This window comes from Schistocerca serialis, unplaced genomic scaffold (genome assembly GCF_023864345.2).
Source record: "Schistocerca serialis cubense isolate TAMUIC-IGC-003099 unplaced genomic scaffold, iqSchSeri2.2 HiC_scaffold_868, whole genome shotgun sequence".
Classification (NCBI taxonomy): Eukaryota; Metazoa; Arthropoda; class Insecta; order Orthoptera; family Acrididae; genus Schistocerca; species Schistocerca serialis.
In genome coordinates, this window is record NW_026048483.1 from 452,859 (window position 1) to 473,436 (window position 20,578).

A 20,578-nucleotide genomic window follows, 5' to 3' on the forward strand; every position below is an offset into this window, starting at 1 on the left:
TCGGAATCTAAAACTGGTGACACACTAAAGGCTCAAAGCATAGGCATTAAGAGAATTCGGTCATCATGTACCTAAGTCGGCATTGTTCCTTTTGTATTTAATTCAGATGCAATTTCTGTGTTTCGTTGTCAAAGTGAACGTCCAAGGGATGCAGTAAACCTGAAGTGAAGCATCGGAATCTGAAACTGGTGACACAGGAAATTTTCAAAGCATAGACAGTAAGAAGACTCAGTCCTCTTGTACTTAAGTCGGTATTGTGATTTTAGTATTTAATTCCGGTGCAATATTTGTGTCTCATAGTCAAAGTGAAGCTCCAAGGGAGACAGTAAAGCTGAAAAGATGCATTGGAATCCAAAACTGTTCTCACAGGAAAGGCTCAAAACATAGACGGTAAGAAGACTCAGTCTTCTTGTATTTAAGTCGGCATTGTGCTTTTTGTATTGAATTCCGATGCAATTTCTGTGTTTCATGGCCAAAGTGAAGGTCAAGGTCATACAGTAAACCTGAAGTGAAGCATCGGAATCTAAAACAGGTCTCCCAGGAAAGGCTCAAATCATGGACACTAAGAAATGTCAGTCTTCTTGTACTTAAGTCGGCATTGTGCGTTTTGTATTTAATTCCGATGCAATTTCTGTGCTTCATCGTCAATGTGAAGTTCGAAGTGATACATTAATTCTGCAGTTGTGCATCGGAATCTAAAACTGGTGACACAGGAAAAGCTCAAAACATAGACCCTATGAAAAGTCAGTCTTCTTGTACTTAAGTCGGCATTGGGCCTTTTGTATTTAATTCCGATGCAATTTCTGTGTTTAATCGTGAATGTGAAATTCCAAGGGATACAGTAAACCTACAGTTGCGCATCGGAATCTAAAACTGGTGACACACTAAAGGCTCAAAGCATAGGCACTAAGAGAATTCGGTCATCATGTACTTAAGTTGGCATTGTGCCTTTTGTATTTAATTCAGATGCAATTTCTGTGTTTCGTTGTCAAAGTGAACGTCCAAGGGATACAGTAAACCTGAAGCGAAGCATCGGAATCTAAAACTGGCGACACAGGAAATTTTCAAAGCATAGACAGTAAGAAGACTCAGTCCTCTTGTACTTAAGTCGGTATTGTGATTTTAGTATTTAATTCCGGTGCAATTTTTGTGTCTCTTAGTCAATGTGAAGCTCCAAGGGAGACAGTAAAGCTGAAATGATGCATTGAAATTCAAAACTGTTCTCACAGGAAAGGCTCAAAACATAGACGGTAAGAAGACTCAGTCTTCTAGTACTTAGGTCGGCATTGTGCCTTTATATATCATTCCAATGCAATTTCTGTGTTTCATTGTCAATGTGAAGGTCCAAGGGCCGGCCGCGGTGGTCAAGCGGTTCTGGCGCTGCAGTTCGGAACCGCGGGACTGCTACGGCCGCAGGTTCGAATCCTGCCTCGGGCATGGCTGTGTGTGATGTCCTTAGGTTAGTTAGGTTTAAGTAGTTCTAAGTTCTAGGGGACTTATGACCTAAGATGTTGAGTCCCATAGTGCTCTGAGCCATTTCACCCATTTGAAGGTCCAAGGGATACAGTAAACCTGAAGTGAAGCATCGGAATCTAAATCTGGTTTCACAGGAAAGGCTCAAAACATAGACGGTAAGGAGACTCAGCCTTATTGTACATAAGTCGGCGTTGTGCCTTTTTTATTCAATTCCGATGCTATTATTGTGTTTCATCGTCAAAGTGAAGGTCCAAGGGGTACAGTAAACCTGAAGTGAAGCATCGGAATCTGAAACTGTTCTCACAGGAAAGGTTCAAAACATAGATGGTAAGAAGACTAAGTCTTCTTGTACCTAAGTCAGCGTAGTGGTTTTTTTGTATTTGATTACGATGCAACTTCTGTGTTTCATCGTCAAAGCGAAGGTACAAGGGATACAGTAAACCTGAAGTGAAGTATTGGAATCTAAAAATGGTCTCACAGGAAAGGCTCCAATCATTGACACTGAGAAAACTCAGTTTTCTTCCACTTAAGTCGGCATTGTCCCTTTTCTATTTAATTCCGATGCAATTACTGTGCTTCATTGTCATAATGAAAGTCCAAGGGATACAGTAAACCTGAAGTGAAGCATCGGAATCTAAAACTGGTTTCCTATGAAAGGCTTAAATCATAGACACTAAGAAAAGTCAGTCGTCCTGTACTGAAGTCGGCAGTGTGCCTTTTGTAATTAATTAAGATGGAATTACTGTACAACATCGTCATTGTGATGGTCTATTGGATTCAGTAAACCTGAAGTGGAGCATCGGAATCAAAAACTGGTCTCACAGGAAATTCTCAAAGCATAGACACTATGAATAGTCAGTCTTCTTGTACTTAAGTCGGCATTGTGCCTTTTGTATTAAATTCCGATGCAATTACTGTGTTTCACCGTCAAAATGAAGGTCAAAGGGATACACTAAACCTGAAGTGAAGCATCGGAATCTAAAACTGGTATCACAGGAAAGGTTCAAAACATAGTCACTAAGAAAAGTCAGTCTTCTCGTACTATAGTCGGCATTGTGTCATTTGTATTTGATTCATATGCAATTTTTGTGTTTCATCGTGAAAGTGAAGGTCCAAGGGATACAGTAACTTGGACGTGAAACATAGGAACCTAAAATTGGTGACACAGGAAAGGCTCAAAACATAGACAGTATGAAGACTCACTCTTCTTGTGCTTAAGTTGGCATTGTGAATTTTGTGTTCAATTCCGATGTAATTTCTGTGTTTCATCATCAAAGTGATGGTCCAAGGGATACAGTAAATAGGACGTGAAGCATAGGAATCAAAAATTAGTCTCACTGGAGAGGCTCAAAACATAGACACTAAGAAAAGTCAGTCTTCTTGTACTTATGTCGACATTGTTCCTTTTGTAATTAATTCCGACGCGATTTCTGTGTTTCATCGTCAATGTGAAGGTCCAAGGGATACAGTAAACATGAAGTGAAGCATCGGAATCTAAAACTAGTCTCACAAGAAAGGCTCAAATCATAGACAGTAAGATGAATCTGTCTTCCGGTACTTAAGTCGGCCTTGTCCCTTTTGTATTTAATTCCGATGCAATTTTTGTGTTTCATCATCAAAGTGTAGGTCCAAGGGATACAGTAAACCTGAAGTGAAGCATCGGAATCTAAAACTGGTCTCACAGGAAAGGCTCACAACATAGACACTAAGAAAAGTCAGTCTTCTTGTACTAAAGGCGGCATTGTGCCTTTTGTATTTAATTCCGATGCAATATTTGTGTTTCATTGTCAAAGTGAAGGTCCAAGGAATAAATTAAATGTGAAGTGAACCATCGGAATCTGAAACTGGTCTCACAGGAAAGGCTCAAAACATAGACACTAAGAAAAGTCAGTCTTCTTGTACTTATGTCAACATTGATCCTTTTGTAATTAATTCCGATGCAATTTCTGTGTTCCATCGTCAAACGGAAGGTCCAAGGGATACAGTAAATTGGAAGTGAAGCATCGGAATCTAAAAACTGGTGACACTGGAAAGTCTCGAAGCATAGACCGTAAGAACACTCAGTCTTCTTGTACTTAGGTTGGCATTGTGCCTTTTGTATTCAATTCCGAAGTAATTTCTGTGTTTCATCGTCAAAGTGAAAATCCAAGGGATAAAGTAAATTGGAGGTGAAGCATAGGATTCTAAAAGTAGTCTCACAGGAGATTCTCAAAACATAGTCACTAAGAAAAGTCAGTCTTCTTGTACTTAAGTCGGAATTGTGCCTTTTGTAATTAATTCCGATGCGATTACTGTGTTTCATCGTCAATGTGAAGGCCTAAGGGATACAGAAAACCAGCAGTTGTGCAATGGAATCGAAGACTGGTGACACCAGGAGAGGCTCAAAACACAGACACTAAGAAAATTCGGTCTTCTTGTACTTTAGTCGGCATTGTGCCTCTTGTATTTACTTCCGATGCAAGTACTGTGTTTCATCGTCAATGTGAAGGTCCAAGGGATACAGTAAACCTGAAGTGCAGCTTCGGAAGCTAAAACTGGTGACACAGGGAAGGCTAAACGTAGACACTAAGTAAAGTCAGTCTTCTTGTATTTACGTCGTCATTGTGCATTTTGTACTTAATTCCGATGCCATTTCTGTGTTTCATCGTCATGTGAAGGTCCAAGGGATACAATAAATCTGAAGTGTGCATCGCAATCTAAAACTGGTCTCACACGAAAGGCTCAAAACATAGACACTATGATAAGTCAGTCTTCTTGTACTTAAGTCGGCATTGTGCCCTTTGTATTTAATACCGGTGCAAATTTTGTATTTCATCGCCAAAGTGAAGGTCCAAGGGATACAGTTAATTGGAAGTGAAGCATCGGAATCTAAAAACTGGTGGCACAGGAGACTCTCGAAGCATGGTCAGTAAGAAGACTCAGTCTTCTTGTACTTAAGTCGGCACTGTGCCATTTGTATATAAATCCGATGCAATTTTTGTGTTTCATCTTCAAAGTGAAGGTCCAAGGTATACAGTAAACCTGAAACGAAGTACCGGAATCTGAATCTGCTCACATAGGGAAGGCTCAAAACACAGACAGAAAGAAGGACACACAGGAAAGGCTTCAACATAGACACTAAGAAAAGTCAGTATTCTTGTACTAAAGGCGGCATTGTGCATTTTGTATTTAATTCCGATGCAATTTTTTTGTTTCATTGTCAAAGTGAAGGTCCAAGGGATAAATTAAACGTGAAGAGAACCATCGGAATCTGAAACTGGTCTCACAGGAAAGGCTCAAAACATAGACACTAAGAAAAGTCAGTCTTCTTGTACTTATGTCGACATTGTTCCTTTTGTAATTAATTCCGATGCAATTTCTGTGTTTCATCGTCAAACGGACGGTCCAAGGGATACAGTAAATTGGAAGTGAAGCATCGGAATCTAAAAACTGGTGACACAGGAAAGGCTCGAGCATAGACCGTAAGAAGACTCCGTCTTCTTGTACTTAGGTTGGCATTGTGCCTTTTGTATTCAATTCCGATGTAATTTCTGTGTTTCATCGACAAAGTGAAAATCCAAGGGATAAAGTAAATTGGACGTGAAGCATAGGATTCTAAAAGTAGTCTCACAGGAGATTCTCAAAACATAGACACTAAGAAAAGTCAGTCTTCTTGTACTTAAGTCGGCATTGTGCCTCTTGTATTTACTTCCGATGCAATTACTGTGTTTTATCGTCAATGTGAAGGTCCAAGGGATACAGTAAACCTGAAGTGAAGCATCGGATTCTAAGACTGGTTTCACAGGAAAGGCTCAAAACATAGAAAGTGAGAAGACTCAGTCATCTAGTATTTAAGTCGGCATTGTGCCTGTTGTAGTTTATTCCAATGCAATTTCTGTAATTCATCGTCAATGTGAAGGTCCAAGGGATTCAATAAACCTGAAGTGATACATCGGATTCTTAAACTGGTCTCACAGAAACGGCTCAAAGCATAGAGACTATGAAAAGTCAGTCTTGTTGTACTTAAGTCGGCATTGTGCCTTTTGTATTTTACTGTGTGTCTTCGTCAAAATGAAGGTCCAAGTGATACAGTAAACCTGAAGTGAAGCATCAGAATGTAAAACTGGTCTCACAGGAAAGGCACAGATCATAGACACTAAGAAATGTCAGTCATCTTGCACAAAAGTTGGAATTGTGCCTTTTGTATTTAATTCCGATGCATTCTCTGTGTTTCATCGTCAAAGTGAAGGTCCAAGGGATACAGTAAATAGGACGTGAAGCATAGGAATCAAAAACTAGTCTCACTGGAGAGGCTCAAAACACAGACAGTAAGAAGACTCAGAGTTCTTCTACTAAAGTCGGCATTGTGCCTTTTGTATTTAATTTCGATGCAATCTTTGTGCCTCATCGTCAGAGTGAAGGTCCAAAGGATACAGTAAACCTGCAGTCGTGCATCGGATTCTAAAACTGGTGTTACAGGAAAGGCTAAACATAGACACTAAGAGAAGTCAGTCTTCTTGTACTTATGTCGGCATTGTGCGTTTTGTACTTAATTCCGAAGCGATTTCTGTGTTTCATCGTCAATGTGAAGGTCCAAGGGATACAGTAAACATGAAGTAAAGCATCGGAATCTAAAACTGGTCTCACAAGAAAGGCTCAAATCATAGACAGTAAGATGAATCTGTCTTCCGGTACTTAAGTCGGCCTTGTGCCTTTTTATTTAATTCCGATGCAATTTTTGTGTTTCATCATCAAAGTGTAGGTCCAAGGGATACAGTAAACCTGAAGTGAAACATCGCAATCTAAAATTGGTCTCACACAAAAGGCTCAAAACATAGACACTATGAAAAGTCAGTCTTCTTGTACTTAAGTCGGCATTGTGCCTTTTGTATTTTATTCCGATGCAATTACTGTGCTTCATCGTCATAATGAAAGTCCAAGGGATACAGTAAACCTGAAGTGAAGCATCGGAATCTAAAACTCGTCTCACAGGAAAGGCTCACAACATAGACACTAAGAGAAGTCAGTCTTCTTGTACTTAAGTCGACATTGTGCCTTTTGTATTTAATTCCGATGCAATTTTTGTGTTTCATCGTCAAACTGAAGGTCCAAGCGATATAGTAAATTGGAAGTGAAGCATCGGAATCTAAGAACTGGTGACACAGGAAAGGCTCGATGCATAGACCGTAAGAAGACTCAGTCTTCTTGCACATAAGTCGGCATTGTGCCTTTTGTATTTAATTCCTATGCAATTTTTGTGCTTCATCGTCAAAGTGAAGGTCCAAGGGAAACAGTAAACCTGAAGCGAAGTACTGGAATCTAAATCTGGTCTCATAGGGAAGGCTCAAAACATAGACAGTAAGAAGGCTTAGTGTTCTTGTACTTAAGTCGGCATTGTGCCTTTTGTATATAATTCCGATGCAATGTTTGTGTTTCATCGCCAAAGTGAAGGACCACGGGATACAGTAAACCTGAAGTGAAGCATCGGAATCTAAAACTGGTCACACAGCAAAGGCCTAAACATAGACACTAAAAAAAGTCAGTATTCTTGTACTAATGACGGCATTGTGCCTTTTGTATTTAATTCCGATGCAATTTTTGTGTTTCATTGTCAAAGTGAAGGTCCAAGGGATAAATTAAACGTGAAGTGAACCATCGGAATCTGAAACTGGTCTCACAGGGAAGGCCCAAAACATAGACACTAAGAAAAGTCAGTCTTCTTGTACTTATGTCGACATTGTTCCTTTTGTAATTAATTCCGATGCAATTTCTGTGTTTCATCGTCAAAGTGAAAATCCAAGGGATAAAGTAAATTGGACGTGAAGCATAAGATTCTAAAAGTAGTCTCACAGGAGATTCTCAAAACATAGATACTAAGAAAAGTCAGTCTTCTTGTACTTAAGTCGGCATTGTGCCTTTTGTAATTAATTCCGATGCAATTACTGTCTTTCATCGTCAATGTGAAGGTCCAAGGGATACAGTAAATCTGAAGTGAGCATCGCAATCTAAAACTGGTCTCACACGAAAGGCTCAAAACATAGACACTATGATAAGTCAGTCTTCTTGTACTTAAGTCGGCATTGCCCGCATCTCGTGGTCGTGCGGTACCGTTCTCGCTTCCCCCGCCCGGGTTCCCGGGTTCGATTCCCGGCGGGGTCAGGGATTTTCTCTGCCTCGTGATGGCTGGGTGTTGTGTGCTGTCCTTAGGTTAGTTAGGTTTAAGTAGTTCTAAGTTCTAGGGGACTGATGACCATAGATGTTAAGTCCCATAGTGCTCAGAGCCATTTTAAGTCGGCATTGTGCCCTTTGTATTTAATTCCGATGCAAATTTTGTATTTCATCGCCAAAGTGAAGGTGCAAGGGATACAGTTAATTGGAAGTGAAGCATCGGAATCTAAAAACTGGTGGCACAGGAGACTCTCGAAGCATAGTCAGTAAGAAGACTCAGTCTTCTTGTACTTAAGTCGGCACTGTGCCTTTTGTATATAATTCCGATGCAATTTTTGTGTTTCGTCTTCAAAGTGAAGGTCCAAGGTATACAGTAAACCTGAAACGAAGTACCGGAATCTAAATCTGCTCACATAGGGAAAGCTCAAAACATAGACAGTAAGAAGGCTCAGTGTTCTTGTACTTAAGTCGGCACTGTGCCTCTTGTATTTACTTCCATTGCAATTACTGTGTTTTATCGTCAATGTGAAGGTCCAAGGGATACAGTAAACCTGAAGTGAAGCATCGGATTCTAAGACTGGTTTCACAGGAAAGGCTCAAAACATAGATAGTGAGAAGACTCAGTCATCTAGTATTTAAGTCGGCATTGTGCCTTTTGTAGTTTATTCCGATGCAATTTCTGTAATTCATCGTCAATGTGAAGGTCCAAGGGATTCAATAAACCTGAAGTGATACATCGGATTCTTAAACTGGTCTCACAGGAACGTCATAAAGCATAGAGACTATGAAAAGTCAGTCTTGTTGTACTTAAGTCGGCATTGTGCCTTTTGTATTTTACTGTGTGTCTCCGTCAAAATGAAGGTCCAAGTGATACAGTAAACCTTAAGTGAAGCATCAGAATCTAAAACTGGTCTCACAAGAAAGGCACAAATCATAGACACTAAGAAATGTCAGTCATCTTGCACAAAAGTTGGCATTGTGCCTTTTCTATTTAATTCCGATGCATTCTCTGTGTTTCATCGTCAAAGTGAAGGTCCAAGGGATACAGTAAATAGGACGTGAAGCATAAGAATCAAAAACTAGTCTCACTGGAGAGGCTCAAAACATAGACAGTAAGAAGTCTCAGAGTCCTTCTACTAAAGTCGGCATTGTGCCTTTTGTATTTAATTCCGATGCAATTTTTGTGCCTCATCGTCAGAGTGAAGGTCCAAAGGATACAGTAAACCTGCAGTCGTGCATCGGATTCTAAAACTGGTGTTACAGGAAAGGCTAAACGTAGACACTAAATAAAGTTAGTCTTCTTGTACTTATGTCGGTATTGTGCGTTTTGTACTTAATTCCGACGCGATTTCTGTGTTTCATCGTCAATGTGAAGGTCCAAGGGATACAGTAAACATGAAGTGAAGCATCGGAATCTAAAACTGGTCTCACAAGAAAGGCTCAAATCGTTGACAGTAAGATGAATCTGTCTTCCGGTACTTAAGTCGGCCTTGTGCCTTTTATATTTAATTCCGATGCAATTTTTGTGTTTCATCATCAAAGTGTAGGTCCAAGGGATACAGTAAACCTGAAGTGAAGCATCGCAATCTAAAATTGGTCTCACACAAAAGGCTCAAAACATAGACACTATGAAAAGTCAGTCTTCTTGTACTTAAGTCGGCATTGTGCCTTTTGTATTTAATTCCGATGCAATTACTGTGCTTCATCGTCATAATGAAAGTCCAAGGGATACAGTAAACCTGAAGTGAAGCATCGGAATCTAAAACTGGTCTCACAGGAAAGGCTCACAACATAGACACTAAGAAAAGTCAGTCTTCTTGTACTTAAGTCGACATTGTGCCTATTTGTATTTAATTCCGATGCAATTTTTGTGTTTCATCGTCAAACTGAAGGTCCAAGCGATACAGTAAATTGGAAGTGAAGCATCGGAATCTAAAAACTGGTGACACAGGAAAGGCTCGAAACATAGACCGTAAGAAGACTCAGTCTTCTTGTACATAAGTCGGCATTGTGCCTTTTGTATTTAATTCCTATGCAATTTTTGTGCTTCATCGTCAATGTGAAGGTCCAAGGGATACAGGAAACCTGAAGCGAAGTACTGGAATCTAAATCTGGTCTCATAGGGAAGGCTCAAAACATAGACAGTAAGAAGGCTCAGTGTTCTTGTACTTAAGTCGGCATCGTGCCTTTTGTATATAATTCCGATGCAATGTTTGTGTTTCATCGCCAAAGTGAAGGACCACGGGATACAGTTAACCTGAAGTGAAGCATCGAAAACTAAAACTGGTCACACAGGAAAAGCTTCAACATAGACACTAAGAAAAGTCAGTCTTCTTGTACTAAAGGCGGCATTGTGCCTTTTGTATTTAATTCCGATGCAATATTTGTGTTTCATTGTCAAAGTGAAGGTCCAAGGAATAAATTAAATGTGAAGTGAACCATCGGAATCTGAAACTGGTCTCACAGGAAAGGCTCAAAACATAGACACTAAGAAAAGTCAGTCTTCTTGTACTTATGTCAACATTGATCCTTTTGTAATTAATTCCGATGCAATTTCTGTGTTCCATCGTCAAACGGAAGGTCCAAGGGATACAGTAAATTGGAAGTGAAGCATCGGAATCTAAAAACTGGTGACACTGGAAAGTCTCGAAGCATAGACCGTAAGAAGACTCAGTCTTCTTGTACTTAGGTTGGCATTGTGCCTTTTGTATTCAATTCCGAAGTAATTTCTGTGTTTCATCGTCAAAGTGAAAATCCAAGGGATAAAGTAAATTGGAGGTGAAGCATAGGATTCTAAAAGTAGTCTCACAGGAGATTCTCAAAACATAGTCACTAAGAAAAGTCAGTCTTCTTGTACTTAAGTCGGAATTGTGCCTTTTGTAATTAATTCCGATGCGATTACTGTGTTTCATCGTCAATGTGAAGGCCTAAGGGATACAGAAAACCAGCAGTTGTGCAATGGAATCGAAGACTGGTGACACCAGGAGAGGCTCAAAACACAGGCACTAAGAAAATTCGGTCTTCTTGTACTTTAGTCGGCATTGTGCCTCTTGTATTTACTTCCGATGCAAGTACTGTGTTTCATCGTCAATGTGAAGGTCCAAGGGATACAGTAAACCTGAAGTGCAGCTTCGGAAGCTAAAACTGGTGACACAGGGAAGGCTAAACGTAGACACTAAGTAAAGTCAGTCTTCTTGTATTTACGTCGTCATTGTGCATTTTGTACTTAATTCCGATGCCATTTCTGTGTTTCATCGTCATGTGAAGGTCCAAGGGATACAATAAATCTGAAGTGTGCATCGCAATCTAAAACTGGTCTCACACGAAAGGCTCAAAACATAGACACTATGATAAGTCAGTCTTCTTGTACTTAAGTCGGCATTGTGCCCTTTGTATTTAATACCGGTGCAAATTTTGTATTTCATCGCCAAAGTGAAGGTCCAAGGGATACAGTTAATTGGAAGTGAAGCATCGGAATCTAAAAACTGGTGGCACAGGAGACTCTCGAAGCATGGTCAGTAAGAAGACTCAGTCTTCTTGTACTTAAGTCGGCACTGTGCCATTTGTATATAAATCCGATGCAATTTTTGTGTTTCATCTTCAAAGTGAAGGTCCAAGGTATACAGTAAACCTGAAACGAAGTACCGGAATCTGAATCTGCTCACATAGGGAAGGCTCAAAACACAGACAGAAAGAAGGACACACAGGAAAGGCTTCAACATAGACACTAAGAAAAGTCAGTATTCTTGTACTAAAGGCGGCATTGTGCATTTTGTATTTAATTCCGATGCAATTTTTTTGTTTCATTGTCAAAGTGAAGGTCCAAGGGATAAATTAAACGTGAAGAGAACCATCGGAATCTGAAACTGGTCTCACAGGAAAGGCTCAAAACATAGACACTAAGAAAAGTCAGTCTTCTTGTACTTATGTCGACATTGTTCCTTTTGTAATTAATTCCGATGCAATTTCTGTGTTTCATCGTCAAACGGACGGTCCAAGGGATACAGTAAATTGGAAGTGAAGCATCGGAATCTAAAAACTGGTGACACAGGAAAGGCTCGAGCATAGACCGTAAGAAGACTCCGTCTTCTTGTACTTAGGTTGGCATTGTGCCTTTTGTATTCAATTCCGATGTAATTTCTGTGTTTCATCGACAAAGTGAAAATCCAAGGGATAAAGTAAATTGGACGTGAAGCATAGGATTCTAAAAGTAGTCTCACAGGAGATTCTCAAAACATAGACACTAAGAAAAGTCAGTCTTCTTGTACTTAAGTCGGCATTGTGCCTCTTGTATTTACTTCCGATGCAATTACTGTGTTTTATCGTCAATGTGAAGGTCCAAGGGATACAGTAAACCTGAAGTGAAGCATCGGATTCTAAGACTGGTTTCACAGGAAAGGCTCAAAACATAGAAAGTGAGAAGACTCAGTCATCTAGTATTTAAGTCGGCATTGTGCCTGTTGTAGTTTATTCCAATGCAATTTCTGTAATTCATCGTCAATGTGAAGGTCCAAGGGATTCAATAAACCTGAAGTGATACATCGGATTCTTAAACTGGTCTCACAGAAACGGCTCAAAGCATAGAGACTATGAAAAGTCAGTCTTGTTGTACTTAAGTCGGCATTGTGCCTTTTGTATTTTACTGTGTGTCTTCGTCAAAATGAAGGTCCAAGTGATACAGTAAACCTGAAGTGAAGCATCAGAATGTAAAACTGGTCTCACAGGAAAGGCACAGATCATAGACACTAAGAAATGTCAGTCATCTTGCACAAAAGTTGGAATTGTGCCTTTTGTATTTAATTCCGATGCATTCTCTGTGTTTCATCGTCAAAGTGAAGGTCCAAGGGATACAGTAAATAGGACGTGAAGCATAGGAATCAAAAACTAGTCTCACTGGAGAGGCTCAAAACACAGACAGTAAGAAGACTCAGAGTTCTTCTACTAAAGTCGGCATTGTGCCTTTTGTATTTAATTTCGATGCAATCTTTGTGCCTCATCGTCAGAGTGAAGGTCCAAAGGATACAGTAAACCTGCAGTCGTGCATCGGATTCTAAAACTGGTGTTACAGGAAAGGCTAAACATAGACACTAAGAGAAGTCAGTCTTCTTGTACTTATGTCGGCATTGTGCGTTTTGTACTTAATTCCGAAGCGATTTCTGTGTTTCATCGTCAATGTGAAGGTCCAAGGGATACAGTAAACATGAAGTAAAGCATCGGAATCTAAAACTGGTCTCACAAGAAAGGCTCAAATCATAGACAGTAAGATGAATCTGTCTTCCGGTACTTAAGTCGGCCTTGTGCCTTTTTATTTAATTCCGATGCAATTTTTGTGTTTCATCATCAAAGTGTAGGTCCAAGGGATACAGTAAACCTGAAGTGAAACATCGCAATCTAAAATTGGTCTCACACAAAAGGCTCAAAACATAGACACTATGAAAAGTCAGTCTTCTTGTACTTAAGTCGGCATTGTGCCTTTTGTATTTAATTCCGATGCAATTACTGTGCTTCATCGTCATAATGAAAGTCCAAGGGATACAGTAAACCTGAAGTGAAGCATCGGAATCTAAAACTCGTCTCACAGGAAAGGCTCACAACATAGACACTAAGAGAAGTCAGTCTTCTTGTACTTAAGTCGACATTGTGCCTTTTGTATTTAATTCCGATGCAATTTTTGTGTTTCATCGTCAAACTGAAGGTCCAAGCGATATAGTAAATTGGAAGTGAAGCATCGGAATCTAAGAACTGGTGACACAGGAAAGGCTCGATGCATAGACCGTAAGAAGACTCAGTCTTCTTGCACATAAGTCGGCATTGTGCCTTTTGTATTTAATTCCTATGCAATTTTTGTGCTTCATCGTCAAAGTGAAGGTCCAAGGGAAACAGTAAACCTGAAGCGAAGTACTGGAATCTAAATCTGGTCTCATAGGGAAGGCTCAAAACATAGACAGTAAGAAGGCTTAGTGTTCTTGTACTTAAGTCGGCATTGTGCCTTTTGTATATAATTCCGATGCAATGTTTGTGTTTCATCGCCAAAGTGAAGGACCACGGGATACAGTAAACCTGAAGTGAAGCATCGGAATCTAAAACTGGTCACACAGCAAAGGCCTAAACATAGACACTAAAAAAAGTCAGTATTCTTGTACTAATGACGGCATTGTGCCTTTTGTATTTAATTCCGATGCAATTTTTGTGTTTCATTGTCAAAGTGAAGGTCCAAGGGATAAATTAAACGTGAAGTGAACCATCGGAATCTGAAACTGGTCTCACAGGGAAGGCCCAAAACATAGACACTAAGAAAAGTCAGTCTTCTTGTACTTATGTCGACATTGTTCCTTTTGTAATTAATTCCGATGCAATTTCTGTGTTTCATCGTCAAAGTGAAAATCCAAGGGATAAAGTAAATTGGACGTGAAGCATAAGATTCTAAAAGTAGTCTCACAGGAGATTCTCAAAACATAGATACTAAGAAAAGTCAGTCTTCTTGTACTTAAGTCGGCATTGTGCCTTTTGTAATTAATTCCGATGCAATTACTGTCTTTCATCGTCAATGTGAAGGTCCAAGGGATACAGTAAATCTGAAGTGAGCATCGCAATCTAAAACTGGTCTCACACGAAAGGCTCAAAACATAGACACTATGATAAGTCAGTCTTCTTGTACTTAAGTCGGCATTGCCCGCATCTCGTGGTCGTGCGGTACCGTTCTCGCTTCCCCCGCCCGGGTTCCCGGGTTCGATTCCCGGCGGGGTCAGGGATTTTCTCTGCCTCGTGATGGCTGGGTGTTGTGTGCTGTCCTTAGGTTAGTTAGGTTTAAGTAGTTCTAAGTTCTAGGGGACTGATGACCATAGATGTTAAGTCCCATAGTGCTCAGAGCCATTTTAAGTCGGCATTGTGCCCTTTGTATTTAATTCCGATGCAAATTTTGTATTTCATCGCCAAAGTGAAGGTGCAAGGGATACAGTTAATTGGAAGTGAAGCATCGGAATCTAAAAACTGGTGGCACAGGAGACTCTCGAAGCATAGTCAGTAAGAAGACTCAGTCTTCTTGTACTTAAGTCGGCACTGTGCCTTTTGTATATAATTCCGATGCAATTTTTGTGTTTCGTCTTCAAAGTGAAGGTCCAAGGTATACAGTAAACCTGAAACGAAGTACCGGAATCTAAATCTGCTCACATAGGGAAAGCTCAAAACATAGACAGTAAGAAGGCTCAGTGTTCTTGTACTTAAGTCGGCACTGTGCCTCTTGTATTTACTTCCATTGCAATTACTGTGTTTTATCGTCAATGTGAAGGTCCAAGGGATACAGTAAACCTGAAGTGAAGCATCGGATTCTAAGACTGGTTTCACAGGAAAGGCTCAAAACATAGATAGTGAGAAGACTCAGTCATCTAGTATTTAAGTCGGCATTGTGCCTTTTGTAGTTTATTCCGATGCAATTTCTGTAATTCATCGTCAATGTGAAGGTCCAAGGGATTCAATAAACCTGAAGTGATACATCGGATTCTTAAACTGGTCTCACAGGAACGTCATAAAGCATAGAGACTATGAAAAGTCAGTCTTGTTGTACTTAAGTCGGCATTGTGCCTTTTGTATTTTACTGTGTGTCTCCGTCAAAATGAAGGTCCAAGTGATACAGTAAACCTTAAGTGAAGCATCAGAATCTAAAACTGGTCTCACAAGAAAGGCACAAATCATAGACACTAAGAAATGTCAGTCATCTTGCACAAAAGTTGGCATTGTGCCTTTTCTATTTAATTCCGATGCATTCTCTGTGTTTCATCGTCAAAGTGAAGGTCCAAGGGATACAGTAAATAGGACGTGAAGCATAAGAATCAAAAACTAGTCTCACTGGAGAGGCTCAAAACATAGACAGTAAGAAGTCTCAGAGTCCTTCTACTAAAGTCGGCATTGTGTCTTTTGTATTTAATTCCGATGCAATTTTTGTGCCTCATCGTCAGAGTGAAGGTCCAAAGGATACAGTAAACCTGCAGTCGTGCATCGGATTCTAAAACTGGTGTTACAGGAAAGGCTAAACGTAGACACTAAATAAAGTTAGTCTTCTTGTACTTATGTCGGTATTGTGCGTTTTGTACTTAATTCCGACGCGATTTCTGTGTTTCATCGTCAATGTGAAGGTCCAAGGGATACAGTAAACATGAAGTGAAGCATCGGAATCTAAAACTGGTCTCACAAGAAAGGCTCAAATCGTTGACAGTAAGATGAATCTGTCTTCCGGTACTTAAGTCGGCCTTGTGCCTTTTATATTTAATTCCGATGCAATTTTTGTGTTTCATCATCAAAGTGTAGGTCCAAGGGATACAGTAAACCTGAAGTGAAGCATCGCAATCTAAAATTGGTCTCACACAAAAGGCTCAAAACATAGACACTATGAAAAGTCAGTCTTCTTGTACTTAAGTCGGCATTGTGCCTTTTGTATTTAATTCCGATGCAATTACTGTGCTTCATCGTCATAATGAAAGTCCAAGGGATACAGTAAACCTGAAGTGAAGCATCGGAATCTAAAACTGGTCTCACAGGAAAGGCTCACAACATAGACACTAAGAAAAGTCAGTCTTCTTGTACTTAAGTCGACATTGTGCCTATTTGTATTTAATTCCGATGCAATTTTTGTGTTTCATCGTCAAACTGAAGGTCCAAGCGATACAGTAAATTGGAAGTGAAGCATCGGAATCTAAAAACTGGTGACACAGGAAAGGCTCGAAACATAGACCGTAAGAAGACTCAGTCTTCTTGTACATAAGTCGGCATTGTGCCTTTTGTATTTAATTCCTATGCAATTTTTGTGCTTCATCGTCAATGTGAAGGTCCAAGGGATACAGGAAACCTGAAGCGAAGTACTGGAATCTAAATCTGGTCTCATAGGGAAGGCTCAAAACATAGACAGTAAGAAGGCTCAGTGTTCTTGTACTTAAGTCGGCATCGTGCCTTTTGTATATAATTCCGATGCAATGTTTGTGTTTCATCGCCAAAGTGAAGGACCACGGGATACAGTTAACCTGAAGTGAAGCATCGAAAACTAAAACTGGTCACACAGGAAAAGCTTCAACATAGACACTAAGAAAAGTCAGTATTCTTGTACTAAAGGCGGCATTGTGCATTTTGTATTTAATTCGGATGCAATTTTTGTGTTTCATTGTCAAAGTGAAGGTCCAAGGGATAAATTAAACGTGAAGTGTACCATCGGAGTCTGAAACTGTTCTCACAGGAAAGGCTCAAAACATAGACACTAAGAAAAGTCAGTCTTCTTGTACTTATGTCGACATTGTTCCTTTTGTAATTAATTCCGATGCAATTTCTGTGTTTCATCGTCAAACGGAAGGTCCAAGGGATACAGTAAATTGGAAGTGAAGCATCGGAAACTAAAAACTGGTGACACAGGAAAGGCTCGAAGCATAGACCGTAAGAAGACTCAGTCTTCTTGTACTTAGGTTGGCATTGTGCCTTTTGTATTCAATTCCGATGTAATTTCTGTGTTTCGTCGACAAAGTGAAAATCCAAGGGATAAAGTAAATTGGACGTGAAGCATAGGATTCTAAAAGTAGTCTCACAGGAGATTCTCAAAACATAGACACTAAGAAAAGTCAGTCTTCTTGTACTTAAGTCGGCATTGAGCCTTTTGTAATTAATTCCGATGCAATTACTGTGCTTCATCGTCAATGTGAAGGCCTAAGGGATACCGAAAACCAGCAGTTGTGCAACGGAATCTAAGACTGGTGACACCAGGAGAGGCTCAAAACACAGACACTAAGAAAAGTCGGTCTTCTTGTACTTTAGTCGGCATTGTGCCTCTTGTATTTACTTCCGATGCAAGTACTGTGTTTCATCATCAATGTGAAGGACCAAGGGATACAGTAAACCAGCAGTTGGGCATCGAAATCTAAAACTGGTGACATAGAACCAGCTCAAAACATAGACAATAAGAAAAGTCAGTCTTCTTGTACTAAAGGCGGCATTGTGCTTTTGTATTTAATTCCGATGCAATTTTTGTGTTTCATCGTCAAAGTGAAGGTCCTAGGGATATAGTAAACCTGAAACGAAGTACCGGAATCTAAATCTGCTCACATAGGGAAGGCTCAAAACATAGACAGTAAGAAGGCTCAGTGTTCTTGTACTTAAGTCGGCATTGTGCGTCTTGTATTTACTTCGGATGCAATTACTGTGTTTCATCGTCAATGTTAAGGTCCAAGGGATACAGTAAACCTGAAGTGCAGCGTCGGAATCTAAAACTGGTGAAACAGGAAAGGCTAAACGTAGACACTAAGTAAAGTCAGTCTTCTTGTATTTACGTCGGCATTGTGCATTTTGTACTTAATTCCGATGCCATTTCTGTGTTGCATCGTCAATGTGAAGGTCCAAGGGATACAGTAAATCTGAAGTGAGCATCGCAATCTAAAACTGGTCTCACACGAAAGGCTCAAAACGTAGACACTATGATAAGTCAGTCTTCTTGTACTTAAGTCGGCATTGTGGCCTTTGTATTTAATTCCGATGCTAATTTTGTATTCCATCGCCAAAGTGAAGGTCCAAAGGATACAGTTAATTGGAAGTGAAGCATCGGAATCTAAAAACTGGTGGCACAGGAGTCTCTCGAAGCATAGTTAGTAAGAAGACTCAGTCTTCTTGTACTTAAGTCGGCACTGTGCCTTTTGTATTTAATTCCTATGCAATTTTTGTGCTTCATCGTCAAAGTGAAGGTCCAAGGGAAACAGTAAACCTGAAGCGAAGTACTGGAATCTAAATCTGGTCTCATAGGGAAGGCTCAAAACATAGACAGTAAGAAGGCTTAGTGTCCTTGTACTTAAGTCGGCATTGTGCCTTTTGTATATAATTCCGATGCAATGTTTGTGTTTCATCGCCAAAGTGAAGGACCACAAGATACAGTAAACCTGAAGTGAAGCATCGGAATCTAAAACTGGTCACACAGGAAATGCCTAAACATAGACACTAAAAAAAGTCAGTATTCTTGTACTAATGACGGCATTGTGCCTTTTGTATTTAATTCCGATGCAATTTTTGTGTTTCATCGTCAAACGGAAGGTCCAAAGGATGCAGTAAATTGGAAGTGAAGCATCGGAATCTAAAAACTGGTGACACAGGAAAGGCTCGAAGCATAGACCGTAAGAAGACTCAGTCTTCTTGTACTTAGGTTGGCATTGTGCCTTTTGTATTCAATTCCGATGTAATTTCTGTGTTTCATCGTCAAAGTGAAAATCCAAGGGATAAAGTAAATTGGACGTGAAGCATAGGATTCTAAAAGTAGTCTCACAAGAGATTCTCAAAACATAGATACTAAGAAAAGTCAGTCTTCTTGTACTTAAGTCGGCATTGTGCCTTTTGTAATTAATACCGATGCAAATACTGTCTTTCATCGTCAATGTGAAGGTCCAAGGGATACAGTAAATCTGAAGTGAGCATCGCAATCTAAAACTGGTCTCACACGAAAGGCTCAAAACATAGACACTATGATAAGTCAGTCTTCTTGTACTTAAGTCGGCATTGCCCGCATCACGTGGTCGTGCGGTAGCGTTCTCGCTTCCCACGCCCGGGTTCCCGGGTTCGATTCCCGGCGGGGTCAGGGATTTTCTCTGCCTCGGTATGGCTGGGTGTTGTGTGCAGTCCTTAGGTTAGTTAGGTTTAAGTAGTTCTAAGTTCTAGGGGACTGATGACCATAGATCTTAAGTCCCATAGTGCTCAGAGCCATTTTAAGTCGGCATTGTGCCCTTTGTATTTAATTCCGATGCAAATTTTGTATTTCATCGCCAAAGTGAAGGTGCAAGGGATACAGTTAATTGGAAGTGAAGCATCGGAATCTAAAAACTGGTGGCACAGGAGACTCTCGAAGCATAGTCAGTAAGAAGACTCAGTCTTCTTGTACTTAAGTCGGCACTGTGCCTTTTGTATATAATTCCGATGCAATTTTTGTGTTTCGTCTTCAAAGTGAAGGTCCAAGGTATACAGTAAACCTGAAACGAAGTACCGGAATCTAAATCTGCTCACATAGGGAAAGCTCAAAACATAGACAGTAAGAAGGCTCAGTGTTCTTGTACTTAAGTCGGCACTGTGCCTCTTGTATTTACTTCCATTGCAATTACTGTGTTTTATCGTCAATGTGAAGGTCCAAGGGATACAGTAAACCTGAAGTGAAGCATCGGATTCTAAGACTGGTTTCACAGGAAAGGCTCAAAACATAGATAGTGAGAAGACTCAGTCATCTAGTATTTAAGTCGGCATTGTGCCTTTTGTAGTTTATTCCGATGCAATTTCTGTAATTCATCGTCAATGTGAAGGTCCAAGGGATTCAATAAACCTGAAGTGTTACATCGGATTCTTAAACTGGTCTCACAGGAACGTCATAAAGCATAGAGACTATGAAAAGTCAGTCTTATTGTACTTAAGTCGGCATTGTGCCTTTTGTATTTTACTGTGTGTCTCCGTCAAAATGAAGGTCCAAGTGATACAGTAAACCTTAAGTGAAGCATCAGAATCTAAAACTGGTCTCACAAGAAAGGCACAAATCATAGACACTAAGAAAAGTCAGTCTTCTTGTACTTATGTCGGTATTGTGCGTTTTGTACTTAATTCCGACGCGATTTCTGTGTTTCATCGTCAATGTGAAGGTCCAAGGGATACAGTAAACATGAAGTAAAGCATCGGAATCTAAAACTGGTCTCACAAGAAAGGCTCAAATCATAGACAGTAAGATGAATCTGTCTTCCGGTACTTAAGTCGGCCTTGTGCCTTTTGAATTTAATTCCGATGCAATTTTTGTGTTTCATCATCAAAGTGTAGGTCCAAGGGATACAGTAAACCTGAAGTGAAGCATCGCAATCTAAAATTGGTCTCACACAAAAGGCTCAAAACATAGGCACTATGAAAAGTCAGTCTTCTTGTACTTAAGTCGGCATTGTGCCTTTTGTATTTAATTCCGATGCAATTA